This window comes from Macrobrachium rosenbergii, chromosome 44 (genome assembly GCF_040412425.1).
Source record: "Macrobrachium rosenbergii isolate ZJJX-2024 chromosome 44, ASM4041242v1, whole genome shotgun sequence".
NCBI lineage: Eukaryota > Metazoa > Arthropoda > Malacostraca > Decapoda > Palaemonidae > Macrobrachium > Macrobrachium rosenbergii.
The window spans coordinates 20,128,004-20,145,503 of NC_089784.1; the positions used below are offsets into that span (position 1 = coordinate 20,128,004).

At 29.9% G+C, this 17,500-nt stretch overlaps 1 protein-coding gene across 2 annotated transcripts in view; it reads left to right on the top strand.

Moving 5' to 3' along the window:
* LOC136829387 (endothelin-converting enzyme homolog) overlaps positions 1-17,500 on the top strand; it is a 620,087-nt gene that overhangs the window by 543,243 nt on the left and 59,344 nt on the right. The window lies entirely within an intron of this gene.

A 17,500-nucleotide genomic window follows, 5' to 3' on the forward strand; every position in this document is an offset into this window, starting at 1 on the left:
TCTCTCTCTCTCTCTCTCTCTCTCTCTCTCTCTCTCTCTCTCTCTCTCTCTCTCTCTCTCTCTCTCTTTTGCACACCTTTCCGTTAAGGCTTCGGCTGGCGTTTGAATCTCTCCCTCCATAGGTAATATGTGTGTGTGTATATATGTGTATATTTATTTATATATATATATATATATATATATATATATATATATATATATATATATATATATATATATATATAATAAAAGTCGATTTTTCGTTTTTGCCTTGATATATCTGGGTCCATAGGACGGAACATCAAGCTTACAGAATAAAACAAAGCTCAACGCGTTCGAAGCTTTTAGAAAGCTACCTATGGCTCAGCAAAATCCTCTATACAAAAGGACGTAAAAATATGGTTGGCTTTTGAATTTCTTGTCAATATAAAACGAGTTACATTCTAACGCTTTTGGATCAGACTCCGATTTTTCAGCATGAAGTCTATGTCCAGTTACGATCCACTTCAATGTTTTTGCAAGATCACTGCTCTTTCACTTTCCTCATATGAGAATTGTGGCGCATGCTATTGCCTCGTCTGCAGCCGTGCTTTTGTGATAAGGCTTCATGATTCTGGAAAGAATATCCAATAAGGAGAAGTCAGAATAATCATCAGAGCCGTTTTTGGTCAAAAAGGATAAACTCGGTCCACCTTTTCTCTCTCGTTTTCTCTCTTCTTACAAGAAATTTGTTATGTACAGTAGAACTTCCAGGAACTGGACTCGCTATTTCGCTACAAAAATAGCTAAGAGTGCCGAGTTAGCACGTTCAAAAAGGCTATGTAAATACTGATAATATTGGCTATATAAACCTTGATAATATTGGCTATATAAATATATTGACAATATTGACCTAACTATTGAACCACTTTAAGTGAAATCTTTATCTGATATTTTGAGTAGGAGTGACGAGACAAGAAAATTCACTTGAAGAAAACAAGTCAGTTTCGATTACGCATGATTTGCTTCACTTTAAATTTTGAAAATCTTCAGGCAATTTACTCTTTTATGCGACCTGAAAATTCTGAACTTTACGAGATTTGTGCAGAGTCAGAGATGAGAAGATAGAAAATAGAAGATCGTTTAGTGATAGATTTCTAAGGTTTTCAGCAGACTTAAGTGACTTCTGTCATTTTGATGCTTTATTGTTCTTTCGTGAAACTACGGCATGACTTTAGGAATACGCACGCACACACACACAATTATATATATATATATATATATATATATATATATATATATATATATATATATATATATATATATATATATATTATATATATATATGTGTGTGTATATATATATATATATATATATATATATATATATATATATATATATATATATATATATATATATATATATAATGTGTGTTTGTATAAATGACAGACAGGTAATCACCAAGAATTAACCAGGACATTGATTCCAACATTATACGAAACAGCAACCTAATTCTTCTCCTCGGTCCACGAGCAAGCTAGTCTAAATCCTAATTAGACTTCTTTAATAATTAATATTTACCGTCCTCCTAAACAGCATTAACGACCTCAACCAAGACCATTAACGTTTTTGTTTGAAAGCTGATGGAGAATGCATGTGTTTCCCCAGATGTAATTTCGTTATGAGGTTTTGTATACATAAATAATAGGCTGTTCTATTGCATTTCGAATGCATGAGTTTTAGCTTCGGACGGTGGCTTTGGGGATTCATTTGTATGTTAATCTGCTTGTTATTCCTCGGAAACTATTTCAACGCTCGTTTGAAATTTGCAGTTTGCTTGGGCATATGTGGTAGGGAAGCGCATGTATATTTATCCCTATATTTATCTCTTTCCATTTATTTCCATCTTTTATGACGACCTATATTTTATACACGTAGTTTACCAGATTATACTCCTTTATTACCTTTTTCGGAATTATTTGAAGAACCTATAAATCTGAGAGTTGAGTTTTTGATATTTATATAAATCACTGATTCATTATCATTCTGTTCATGATTTGCAATTTAAATGAAAACAAACATTGAGTGATATCATAACATAGGCGAGAAAATATATTAGTCGGTAAAGCAACTCTCTTTATCACTCGGCCTTGAAGCACAGAGGGAAACCAGGTGTGGCCAGTAACCTATGAAATTATCACTATTGAAGTCGCTGTATATTAATGTGATGCAATTTCATTCCAAAATTTGATGGAATCAAGAAAACAAAATGTAAAACAACTCAAAGATATTTTCTCTTTATCCTCCAAGTCACGTCCCTTTATCACATACATACATACATACATATATATACATACACATATATATATATATATATATATATATATATATATATATATATATATATATATATATATATATATATATATAGTATATATATACAGTATATATATATTATAATATACACATGTATACATACATACATACATACATACATACATACACATATAATATTGCTACAATAACACACACTCTCTTCAAGATAAGATTCCATACAGAATGAACCATTATATTTAAGACAATTTACAGCTATATATTGTTTCACAATTTCCTCTCTCATTATCACATTCCCATACACATACTGACTGCTCTTGATCTTTGGTGAGTGCAGCAAGTGGCGTCTGAGAAAAAGGAATTGCCAAAATTATGATATGGGAATATTAATTAGCCATAATAATTTTTATTGGTGATTTAGTAAATAAATAAGTCATTAATGAAACGGGAACCCACTGGAAATATCAAACATTTTTTGAAGGACTTCAAACCGCAATTCATAAACCTGAAGGGTCTCCACACACCATTTTTTCAATGCGAAAATTTCTGCTCTATCTTCGGATGTCGAAGACTTGAGCGATTATTTCGCAATTAATGATTTTTTGTCCGGGCTTTTACAGTTAGTGGCATCATTAATTAACAAAGTTTTCTGAGGAGAATTATCATGTTTTAAACAAAATCCATGAGAAAGTTGAAAGGAAAAAATTTACAATGAAGAAAGGAGAATGTCAGGTAATTTTGGGTGAAGCTCAAATAGCTACCAATAAACACAGAGGAACTCCCGACAATCCCTTTGCTGTCAATGACGTCATTTTTTACTAACACTTGCTGACTACGTCATGAAATTCTGCCAAACATCACTAACCCTCAAACTTTTAACCGTGATATATATACACATACTTCGTCTTCATGTGCATGTATATTTTCATAAAGTCTTAATATATATTAAATAGATTTCCAATTGTATGTGAAATAAAAAAAGAAAGGTATTTTGATGCTAATCATTCGTCCTTTTTTTTTGTACACCGAAGAGTTACTATTTCGTTTTTTTAATGGTGTAAGGGACGTACGTTTTCCTATCCAAGGAGTCTGAAGTAATACCCAAATAACTACTTAAATCCATAAAAAAATATAATCTATTAAATCTCATATTCTTTTTTAATACATTTACGTTAGAATATTACTTTTGGAATAAAAATATTAGAAATTAACTACAATTATTGACGCAAAACCAATTTTTTTTTAAGAATTAGTGTTTTACTCTGTTGGCTACAGTGGAGGGAGGTGTCTGAATAATGACGTAAAAGACTAACCGGTTACCTACTTGGTTAAGAGGTACAGAAAATTGTGCACATGGAGATCAGTTTCATATTTTGTTACACCACCAATGATTCTGTATATCTAATAGCTCGTACAGCGCAAGAGCAGACACCTTTAAAGTAAATATTTGTCGAAACTTTAAACATGTTGTTCTTACAACGTGGTGGCACTTGGCAACTACATCATTACGTCACCATTAACACCTAGAGCGAAGGGAGTTCTGCAGCGCCCATTCATAATTAGTATGGAGACGATATCTCCCACAGTAAGCAAAGCACGAGAGTTTTTAATTTATGTATTGTTAGTGTGAAGTGTTAAGGATAACCCATGAGTCAGGATTGTATTGTTAGTGTGAAGTGTTAAAGATAACCCATGAGTCAGAATTAAGATGTTTGGGCACCTGATGAGGAAGGGAGATGACGAAAGAGATGTTGCAGGTGAGGTCATGGAAATGAAAGTGCCAGGGACAAGAAGGAGGAGAGGAGGTTCTAAGACATCGAGAGACTGTCCTCTGAACGTGAGATAAGAAGAAATGGACAAAATAAAAACAGAACACAAAACTGAAATTCTTGGTAAAGGCTCCTTAAGAACAGTGACTTAGACTGGGTGGGATTAGGCTGAGAAGGAGTATATATTTATTCAGTGTAAATTAGTTTTATTATATATATATATTTTTACGTGGGTCATTCGGCTGATGAGTTTAATTATTAATTACTGTGATTTATATAGCCTTGCCTTACCTAAGACCCACGTAATCCTTTCAATTAAGACTGAAAGTTACCAAGAAAGACATAATTAACATAATTAGATCGGTCGCCAGTTGAGAATAAGTCACTGAATATATCGATTTATTCTGAACACATGAATTAAATCAACAACATTACTCAAACAACTAGTTCAACAAAAAAGAAAATTAAGAGAAATGGGTTCTTACGGGAGCTAATAACAGCTCCAACTTCGTCCCACTTCGGACACAAGATATTTCAACAAGAATTAGTGGATGACACAACGGCTGGGGGCTTCTTGTGACGCGTCTATAAGCAATTTCAAGCGCGTGAATTGAGGACAGGAGGATGCTAATCCTTCTCCAAACAAGATTCTGGCCAGGTTCCAAGGCGTGCCCAATTCTGGAAGAGACGTATCCAGATAACAATTCGATATCAAAGACCTCTCATCATTAATTGACTGCAAGGGATGAATCTTAGATCAAGAATATTACGTTAACACCATGGAGGATAATTTATGCAATTTCACTTGGCAACAATAATTGTACTTTATATATTTGACTTCATAAATGGGATATGGTGTTGATTTTCCTTAGTCAGTGACTGTTTAAGAGAGAGGGAAACTTGAAACATGAAACAATAGCGTTAGGACTAAAAGAAAGAACTGGGAGTAATTGTCATCTTCAGACTTACCGCTGGAATAGATAATGCAGTGAGCAATTGCATCAGAAGCCCTGGGTCCACTGAAATGGCAATTTCCACGGCTGTTCAGCCAAAGGGGGGAGAAGAAAGGGGAGGCTAAGAGAGACGCTTAATACGGGTGGTCTCTACGAAGGATGCCTCCAGACTGCTGAGCTGGATCGAATGGCATGGGTGCGTGCTTGCTTCAAAAACTCCTCCCCCAGACCCAATTGGTTGGGTCGCAGGTAGCGTCTGAAAAATGACAAAAACACACCAGTAAAAAGGTCATAGAAAAGTGAGCTTAAGGTACAATCTAGCTAAGGGTGGTCCTAGCAAAACCTAGCCTGTCAAATACTCCTCTAAACTAAACTTTCTACCCTGTCCTGACAGTTGGTTCTTTTGGAAAAACAACCCTGCTCGCTTGCTTCCCTCCCTAGAATGCTTTACAAAGAGAAAGCTTTGGTTTTTTCTTTTTATATTTCTACTAAATCAAGGAAGGGAGGTCGAACAGGAATATATATATATATATATATATATATATATATATATATATATATATATATATATATATATATATATATATATATTTATATATATATATATAATATATATATATATATATATATATATATATATAACAAACAAATATATAACAACAAAAACAATATAATATATATATATTAATATATTTATAATATTTACAAGTATATCTATATGCAAATTTATAAACATTTATAATATACATAAATATGTATGTATATATAAATATAAAATATAAGTTAAATAAAAATATATACATATATAAAAAAGGCAAAATATATATATAATAGCATATATATATATATATATATATATATACACACACACACTATGTTATGTTTTTCATGACTGGAACCTCGGTCATGCTAATAAAAATAATAAAACCATTTGAAAGCAGAAATTCCATCCACTGAATATTTTCGGAATAATTACCATAAATTTGCATGTAAGAATTTCGAGAGCCATATTTTCGCTCAGATTACGCTTCTCTGTAAACTTAAGTGATGATTATGCAGTTTTTGCCTGCCATATTTTTCAAAAATAAAGATAAATTTTTCAGTTAAAAGAAGCTGAGATAATTTGCAATGAAAATGAGTGGATCATATGAGAGGAAGGATTAGAAAGTTTAGTTAAGAAGGCTAGTACAGAATGTGGATTCATGAATGATATACAGTACATTCAGTATGAATAAGTTATTTGACAAGAAAAAATAATTCAAAGAAAAAGAGAAGTTCTCAAAAGATAATGATAAAGCTAAACCAGAAAATGAACAACCCATTCCTTATTTATCACTTGACTATGATGAAAAACTATTTTTTCCAGACATTTTTCCATCTAGTGACTAAATTAATTAAAATGAACAAAATATTTGTAATGAAAAAACATCAAACCCCACACTTCCTTCTTTATGGGCGGGAAATTTGCCCTTCTATTATTGGCTGTTGATGACGTCAGTAACTACAATTGCTGACTGCGTCATGAAACCTTGCCAAACGCCGCCACCCTTCAGACTTTGAACAGTGAATAAATTACACATACCTCTTATTTTCGTGTTCGTATACTGTCAAAAAGTCTTAATTTAGATTTACTTGATGTAAAAATGTATGGGAAATTAAAGTATGCATTTAGGTGCTAATTATTCGTCCTTTCCGTTCAGTGAAGAGTTACTAGTTTGTGATTTCAATGGTGTAAGGGGGGGAGCCTTTCTTATCCAAGGAGTCTGGAGTAATAGGCAAAAAACTATGTTAATTTACAATAAGATATATTTTTCTTGTGATCATTTTTTAAATTGATGGATTTATATTGGAAAATATTATATTTCAAATAGAAATTGTCAGAAATTGACTAGCATTATAGATGCAAAACCAACATTTTTGTAAGAACGAGTGTTCATTCAGTTGGTTAATAATTGACAAAAAAGACTAATTGACTACTTAAGGGTGCGAAATGTTGACAATAGCTGCATATGTGGAAATATTACACATCTCTTTACACCGGTAATGACTAAATACTTAACAGCTAATACGGTGTAGAAACAGACACCCCAAAGTAGTATTTGTCAACATTTTAAATCTTTTATATTTAAATATGTGACACCTGGCAACTGAATCATTACGTCAGCAGCGAGAGTGGAGGAGGTTCTGGAGCACCCATTCATAAAAAAAAGATTGACCATAACAAAAAGCATTTCCAGCATGGACGAATTTTTTTTCACACGAAGGTTTTATTATTATTAACTCTCCTTTCCATCTATCTTTTGTTAGTTTATACTTATTCCACATAAATCATTTTATATATTTATATATATAATATATATATATATATATATATATATATATATATATATATATATATATATATATATATATATATATATATATATATATATATATATATATATATATACATATTATATATATATATATATATATATATATATATATATATATATATATATATATATATATATATATATACACACATATATAATATACATATATATACATATATCATATACATATATATATATATATATATATATATATATATATATATATATATATATATATATATATATATATATATATAATTTTTCATGACTGGAACGGCTCCCGTCATGTGGTAACATATGTCGACGTATAATAATCCCATTTTACAGGAAATTATAGGTAATATTTTGGGAATATATTACCAAAATATATATAAAAAAGAGGATGCCATTTGACAAGAATATAATGCAAAGAACAATGAGAGTTCTTTATATTATCATGTTATATATAGTTCTCTCTCTCTCTCTCTCTCTCTCTCTCTTTCTCTCTCTCTCTCTCTCTCTCTCTCCTCTCAAAGAATAATAAGTAATAATAAAACAAATGAGAAAATGGCATTACCCTTCTTATCATCTAATTATGATGCAATAGTATTTTCCTCATTTTGATTATTTCATTTAGTGATTAAAGCATTATCAACAACATATTTCTAATGATGAAACTAATAATGCTGTAGAAAAATATAATAAATAAAACAAGTTTAATAAAATCGAAAATTACTCCCAAATTTTGGGCATTTTATAAGATTAGCAAACAGCAACGCATAAACTGCAGGAACCCGACGACGTTCCTTGTTTTTTGGCGGGAAATTTGCTGTCCTCTTATTGGCTGTTAATGATATCATTTACTCCTCTTTCTGACTACGTCATAAAATTCTGCCATACATCACAACACTTAAAACTTTTAATAGTAAAATAGATAAACTTATCTCTTATTTTTGCTTTTGCATGTTGTCATAAAGTGCTAGTATGTATTTAATAGATTTACAATTACATAGGAAATAAAGGAATGCCTTTAGGTGCTAATTATTCATAATTTTCGTTCTGCAGAGAGTTAACAGTTTTTGCTTTTAAAGGTGTGAGGGCGTTGCCTTTCTCATCCAAGGAGTCTTGAGTAATTACTAAAAAACTATACATAATTTTACAAAATATAATCTTTCGTTCCCTCATTTTTGTTTGAAACATCTATAATTGAATATAATATTTTGAAAAAAAATTATCCGAAAATACCAACAATTACTAATGCAAAACCAACTTTTTCGTATGAAATAGTTTCAGATAGTTGGCTATAATGGACAAAAGTATCAGATGTAGGGGTAAAAACTATTCGGTACTTCATTGTTGACAAATTTGAAGAATATGCATATGGAAATCAATTTCATATTCTAACACCTCCAGTAATTTTTGTATATTTAATAACAAATACGGTGTAAGAAACAGACAACTCAAAGTAGCATTTGTCAACATTTTAAATCTTTTTTTTTTAAATATGTGACACCTGGCAACTGATATCAATGTGTTAACAGGGAGAGTGGAGGAGGTTCTGCATCGCCCATTCATAAAAACTGAGGACGTCATCTGCCATAGAACAAAAGGATGTTTTAGCATGGATTAGTTTTTTTTCAATGAAAACTGTTTTATTATTAATAACACTCCTTTCCATCTATAAAGTTATTTATACTTATTCCACGCAAATCATTTTTATATATTTATATATATATATATATATATATATATATATATATATATATATATATATATATATATATATATATATATATATATATATATATATATATATATATATATATATATATATATATATACATATATATATAATATATATATATATACATATATTATATATATATATATATATATATATATATATATATATATATATATATATATATAAACGTTTATATATATTATGAAGATATATATTGAATATCTTATAATGTTGAGTTTCACGGATCATATTAATGTTTAGAAAATTATAGTCCTCTCTTATCACTGTTCATAAGGAATGATCCCAATTTTGTCATTTTTATCAGAAAAAATTATTTTCCATATAAAGGTAAAAAGTAAAGTTGAAAAAGAAAATGGAACATATATTAAAGAACTGAAAATTATATATAAAAAAGAGGATGCCATTTGACAAGAATATAATGCAAAAAACAATTAAGTTCCTAATGTTCTTTATATTATCATGTTATATATAGTTCTCTCTCTCTCTCTCTCTCTCTCTCTCTCTCTCTCTCTCTCTCTCTCTCTCTCTCTCTAAAAGAATAATAAGTAATAATAAAACAAATGAACAATGGCATTGATATGACTCTTATCATCTAATTATGATGCAAGATTATTTTCCTTTTTAATTCTGTATTTAGTGATTAAGTTGATTATCAACAACATATTTCTAATAAAACCAATAATGTAGAAAAATATAATAAATAAATAAATAAAACAAGTTTACTCCCAAATTTTGGGCATTTTATAAGATCAGCAAACAGCAACGCATAAACTGAAGGAACCCGATGATGTTCCTTGTTTTTTGGCGGGAACTTTCGTGTCCTCTTATTTGCTGTTAATGACATCATTTACTCCTCTTTCTGACTACGTCATAAAATTCTGCCATACATCACAACACATAAAACTTTTAATAGTAAAATAGATAAACTTACCTCTTATTTTTGCTTTTGCATGTTGTCATTAAGTGCTAGTATGTATTTAATAGATTTACAATTACATAGGAAATAAAGGAATGCCTTTAGGTCCTAATTATTCATCATTTTCGTTATGCAAAGAGTTACCAGTTTGTGTTTTTAAAGGTGTGAGGGGCGTTGCCTTTCTCATCCAAGGAGTCTTGAGTAATTACTAAAAAAACTACATAAATATGTTACAAAATATAATCTGTAAAATCCCCTTTTCTTGTTTAAAACATCTCTAATTAAATATATTACTTTTGAAAAAATGATTATGAGAAAATACCAACAATTACTAATGCAAAGCCAGCTTTCTCGTATGAAATAGTTTCAGATAGTTGGCTATAGTGGAGGAATATAGTATCAGATGTAGGGGTGGGAAAAACTATTCGGTAACTTCATTGTTGACAAATTCGAAGAATATAGCAGATGGAGACCAATTTCATATTCTAACACCTCCAGTAATTTTGTATATTTAATAACAAATAAGGTGTAAGAGCAAGCAACTCAAAATTAGAAAGTATCATGACTTTAAATGTTATTTTTACAACGTAGTGACACTTGGCAACTATATCAATGTGTTAACAGGGAGAGTGGAGGAGGTTCAGCATCGCCCATTCATAATTACGACTGAGGACGTCATCTGCCATAGAACACAAGGATGTTTTTACCTATTGTTAGTTTGTGTCTATTCAGTGAAAACTGAATTTAAAAGATATATATATATATATATATATATATATATATATATATATATATATATATATATATATATATATATATATATATATATATATATATATATATATATATATATATATATACAGTATATATATATATATATATATATATATATATATATATATATATATATATATATATATATATATATATAAACGTTATGAAGAAAAATACTTGAATATCTTATAATGTTAAGTTTCATGGATCAAATTACAGCAGTAATGATCATGTAATTTTGTCAGTTTTTATCAAGAGCAAAAATAATAGGTTTTCCATATAAAGAGTCCGAGAAAAAGTAAAGTTAAAAAGAAAATGGAACATGGGAGAAAGCAAGCATTAAAGAACGATCAGTCAAGGATTATATATATCCCTACTCTAAGGAAGTCACTTCACAAAAGACTATAATTTAAAAAAAAATTAAATTCCTAATGGGTCCAGTTATGATGAGTATAATGATTATAACACTCTCTCTCTCTCTCTCTCTCTCTCTCTCTCTCTCTCTCTCTCTCTCTCTCTCTCTCTCTCCAAGTAGAACTCTGTATATCCTAACAATAATTGATATTACTTCTTATGATGCAAGATTAATTTTCTTTTTTCATTTCTGTATTTATGGTTCAGTTAATATTAGCAACATGTTTCCCATAAACAAATCACGAGAAAGTAAAAAAATAAAAATAACAAAAACTAAAGAAATCCTGAAATTTTGGGCATTTTGTAAAAACAGCAAACAGCAACGCATAAACTGCAGGAACCCGACGATGTTCCTTGCTTTTTGGCTGGAAATTTACTGTCCTCTTATTGGCTGTTAATGACGTCATTTACTCCTCCTTCTGACTACGTCATGAAATGCTTCCATACATCACAACACTTAAAACTTTTAATAGTAAAATGGATAGACTTACCTCCTATTTTTACTTTTGCAGGTTGTCATAAAGTGTTAGTATACATTTAATAGATTTACAATTACATAGGAAATAAAGGAATGCCTTTAGGTGCTAATTATTCATAATTTTCGTTATGCAAAGAGTTGCCAGTTTGTGTTTTTAAAAGTGTGAGGGGCGTTGCCTTTCTCGTCCAAGGAGTCTTGAGTAATTACTAAAAAAGCTACATAAATATGTTACAAAATATAATCTATAAAATCTCATTTTCCTATTTAAAACATCTCCAATAGAATATATTACTTTTGAAATAATGATTATGAAAAATTACCAACAATTACTAAGGCACAGGCAGCTTTTTCGTATGAATTAGTTTTCAGATAGTTGGCTACAGTGGAGGAATGTAGTATCTGAGGAAAGTGTGGAAAAAGACTAGCCGGTAACTTTCATAGTAGAGTAATATAAAGAATATAGCGGATGGAGATCAGTTGCATATTCTAACACCTCCAGTGATTTTGTATATTTGATAACAAATACAGTGTGAGAGCAAACAATTCTAAATTAGTAGGCATCGTAGCTTTAAATGTTATCATTATAATATAGTGACACTTGGCAACTATATCAAGGTGTTAACAGCGAGAGAGGAGGAGTTTCTTCTTCGTCCATTCATAATTATAACTGAGGACTTCATCTGCCATAGAGCACGGGGATGATTAACCTATTGCTAATTTGTATTTATTCAATGTAAATTGAATTTAAAGGATATATGAAATATATATGTATATATAATATGTGTGTGTATATATATATATATTTATATATATATATATATATATATATATATATATATATATATATATATATGTATGTATGTATGTATGTATGTATGTATGTATGTATGTATGTATGTATGTATGTATGTATATAAACGTTTACCCTGTCATGAAGAAAAATACTTGACTATCCTATAATATTTAGTCTCATGGATAATATTAAAGTTTAGAGAAAATTGTGTCCTCTCTTATCACTGTACAGCAGTAATGATCATGTAATATTGTCTTTTTGTCTAAAGAGCAAAAATAATCAGTTTTTAAATATAGAGTCTGAGAAAAGAAAAGATAAAAAGAAAATGGATCATATGGGAGAAAGGAGTTAAAGAATGATGAGTCAAGGATGTTATTATACACTATGGAAGTCATTTCACAGAAGACTATGATTTAAATAAAATTGAATTCTTAATGGATCCAGTTATGAAGAATGCAGTGATTAAAACTCTCTCTCTCTCTCTCTCTCTCTCTCTCTCTCTCTCTCTCTCTCTCTCTCTCTCTCTCTCAAGAAGAAATCTCCTGACGATATGTTGGTTTACTCCTTATCAATTATGTGGTAATATTGTTTTTCCTTTTATATTTCTGTATTTAGTGGTTCAGTTGACATTAGCAACGTGTTTCCCATAAACAAAATCACGAAAAAGTAAAAAAATAAAAATAACAAAAACTAAAGAAATCCTGAAATTTTGGGCATTTTGAAAAAAACAGCAAACAGCAACGCATAAACTGCAGGAACCTGACGATGTACCTTCCTTTTAGGCGGGAAATTTGCTGTTCTCCTATTGGCTGTTGATGACGTCATTTATTCCTCATACTGATACGTTAAGAAATTCTGCCATACATCACAACAATTTAAATTTGAAATAGTGAAATAAATAAACTCACCTCTTATTTTTGCCTTTGCATGTTGTCATAAAGTGTCAGTATGTATTTAATAGAGTTTCAATTATATAGGAAAAAAAGGAATACCTTTAGGTGCTAATTATTCATAATTTTCGTTATGCAAAGAGTTACCAGTTTGTGTTTTTAAAAGTGTGAGGGGCGTTGCCTTTCTCGTCCAAGGACTCTTGAGTAATCACCAAAAAAACTACATAAATATGTTACAAAATATAATCTATAAAATAACTTTTTATTATCCAAAACATCTCCAATAGAATATAGTATTTTTCAAATAATGATTATGAGAAAGTACCAACAATTACTAATGCAAAGGCAGCTTTCTCTTATGAATTAGTTTTCAGATAGTTGGCTACAGTGGAGGAGTGTAGTATCTGAGGAAAGTGTGGAAAAAGACTAGCTGGTAACTTTCATAGTAGAGTAATATAAAGAATATAGCGGATGGAGATCAGTTGCATATTCTATCTAACACCTCCAGTGATTTTGTTTATTTAATAACAAATACGGTGTGAGAGCAAACAACTCTAAACTTGTAGGCATCATAACTTTAAATGTTGTTTTTACAACATAGTGACACTTGGCAACTATATCAATGTGTTAACAGCGAGATGGAGGAGGTTCTTCTTCTTCGTCCATTCATAATTATAACTGTGGAAGTCATGTGCCATAGAGCACAGGGATGATTGACCTATTGCTAGTTTGTCTTTATTCAATGCAAATTGAATTTAAAAAAAAATATATATATATATATATATATATATATATATATATATATATATATATATATATATATATATATATATATATATATATATATATATATATATATATATATATACATACATATATATATATATATATATATATATATATATATATATATATATATATATATATATATATATATATATATGTATGTGTGTGTGTGTGTGTGTGTATAAACGTTTACTCTGTAATGAAGAAAAATACTTGACTATATTATAATGGTGAGTTTCATGGATCATATTAATGTTTAGAGAAAATTGTATCCTCTCTTATCACGGTACAGCAGTAATGATCATGTAATATTGTCTGTTTGTTTGAAGAGCAAAAATAATCAGTTTTTCAAGTAAAGAGTCTGAGAAAAGAAAAGATAAAAAGATAATGGATCATATGGGAGAAAGCATTAAAGAATGATGAGTCAAGGATGTTTATACACTAAGGAAGTCATTTCACAGAAGACTATAATTTAAAGAATATTTAATTCTTAATGGATCCAGTTATGAAGAGTGTAATGATTAAAACTCTCTCTCTCTCTCTCTCTCTCTCTCTCTCTCTCTCTCTCTCTCTCTCTCTCTCTCTCTCTCTCTCTCTCTCCAAGAAGAAATCTCCTAAAAATATGTTGATATGACTCCTATTCAATTATGAGGCAATATTATTTTTCCCTTTTTTATTTCTGTATTTAGTGGTTCAGTTGATATTAGCAACGTGTTTCCCATAAACAAGTCACGGGAAAGTAAAAAAAAATGAAAATAACAAAAACTAAAGAAATCCTGAATTTTTGGGCATTTTGAAAAAACAGCAAACAGCAACGCATAAACTGCAGGAACCCGACGATGTACTTCCTTTTAGGCGGGAAATTTGCTGTCCTCTTATTGGCTGTTGATGACGTCATTTATTCCTCATACTAATACGTTAAGAAATTCTGCCATACATCACAACAATTTAAATTTGTAATAGTGAAATACATAAACTACCTCTTATTTTTGCCTTTGCATGTTGTCATAAAGTGTTAGTATGTATTTAATAGAATTTCAATTATACAGGAAATAAAGGAATGCCTTTAGGTGCTAATTATTCATAATTTTCGCTATCCAAAGAGTTACCAGTTTGTGTTTTTAATGGTGTGAGGGGCGTTGCCTTCCTCGTCCAAGGACTCTTGAGTAATCACCAAAAAATCTACATAAATATGTTACAAAATTTAATCTATAAAATATCCTTTTATTATTTAAAACATCACCAATAGAATATATTACTTTTAAAATAATGATTATGATAAATTACAAACAATTACTAATGCAAAGGCAGCTTTCTCGTATGAATTAGTTTTCAGATAGTTGGCTACAGTGGAGGAATGTAGTATCTGAGGAAAGGGTGGAAAAAGACTAGCTGGTAACTTTCATAGTAGAGTAATATAAAGAATATAGCGGATGGAGGTCAGTTGCATATTCTAACACCTCCAGTGATTTTGTATATTTAATAACAAACACGGTGTGAGAGCAAACAACTCTAAATTAGCATGCATCGTAACTTTAAATGTTGTTTTTACAACATGGTGACACTTGGCAACTATATCAATATGTTTACAGCGAGAGAAGAGGAGGTTCTTCTTCGTCAATTCATGATTACGAGTGAGGACGTCATCTGCCATTGAACACAGGGATGTTTTACCTATTGTTAGTTTGTCTATATTCAATGTAAAATTAAAATTAAAACTTTCTGACAACATGCAAACGCAAAAATAAGAGGTAAGATCAATTATTTTACTATTAAAAGTTTGAATTGTAGTGATGCATGGCAGAATTTTATGACGTACTCAAAGTGAGGAGTAAATGACATCATCAACAGCCAATAAGAGGACAGCAAATTTCCCGCGTAAAAAGAAGGAACAGTGTCGGGTTCCTGCAGTTTATGCGTTGCTGTTTGCTGTTTTTACAAAGTGCCTAAAATTTTTGGATTTTGCAATTTTCGTCATTTTTTAGGTTTCTTCTTTCTCACGCTTTTTTTATGTGAAACATGTTGGAAATATCAATTTAACCATTAAAAATCAAAAAATAATTTTACATCATAATTAAATAGTGAGGGGTCATGCAGGGTTATTTTCTTGGACTTCCTCATTTCAATGCATATCATCCTTGACTCATCATTCTTTAATGCTTTCTCCCAAATATTCCATTTTCCTTTTAACTTTTTTTCTTCTCAGACTTTTATTTCAAAAACTGTTATTTTTGCTCTTGAAAGAAACTGACAATATTGCATGATCATTACAGTGATAAGAGAGGCAACAGTTCTCCCTAAACTTTACTATTATCCATGAGACTGAAAATTATAAGATAGGTACTTTTCATCATGAAAGGGCAGACGTTCAAATATGTATATATATTATATGTATATATATATATATATACATATATATATGTATATGTGTTTATGAGATATATATATATATATATATATATATATATATATATATATATATATATATATATATATATATATATATATTTTATATATTATAATATATATATAAATACATATAATATATATATATTTACATATATATAATATATATGTATAAATACATACATAAATTTGCATCTAAAGAAATATAGGTAATTAAAGACGCTGGTATTACATCCACCGATACCGGGAAACGTTTTTATTTACTATGGCTGATGACGTCCTCAGTCGTAATTATGAATGGACGATGCAGAACCTCCTCCACTCTTGCTGTTAACGTTTTGATATAGTTGCCAAGTGTCTCTATAATGTAAAAATAACATATTTAAATTTATGATACATATTACTTTCCAGTTGTCTGCTTTTACACCGTATTTGTTGCTAAATATACAAAATCATTGGATGATTGGATGTATAGTATGAAGTTGATCTCCATCCGCTATATTCTTTGTTTCTTATCTATGAAGCTGCCGACTAGCCTTTTTTCACCTTTAATCAGACAGCACCTTCCTCCACTGTAGCCAACTACCTGAAAACTAATTCATACGAGAAAGCTGGCTCTGTATTAGTAATTGCTGTTAATTTCCCATAATCATTATTTGAAAAGAAATATATTCTAATAGGAATGCGTTAAATCAGAAAAGGAGATTTTACAGATTATGATTTATAATGTATTAATGTAGTTGTAGTGATTACTCAAGACTCCTTGGAAGAGAAAGGTAACGCCCCTCACACCATTAAAAACACAAACTGGTAAATCTTTGCTGAGCGAAAATGACGAATAATTAGTATGTAAAGGCATTTCATTATTTCGTATATGTTGTAAATCTTTTAAATATAAACTAAGACCCTT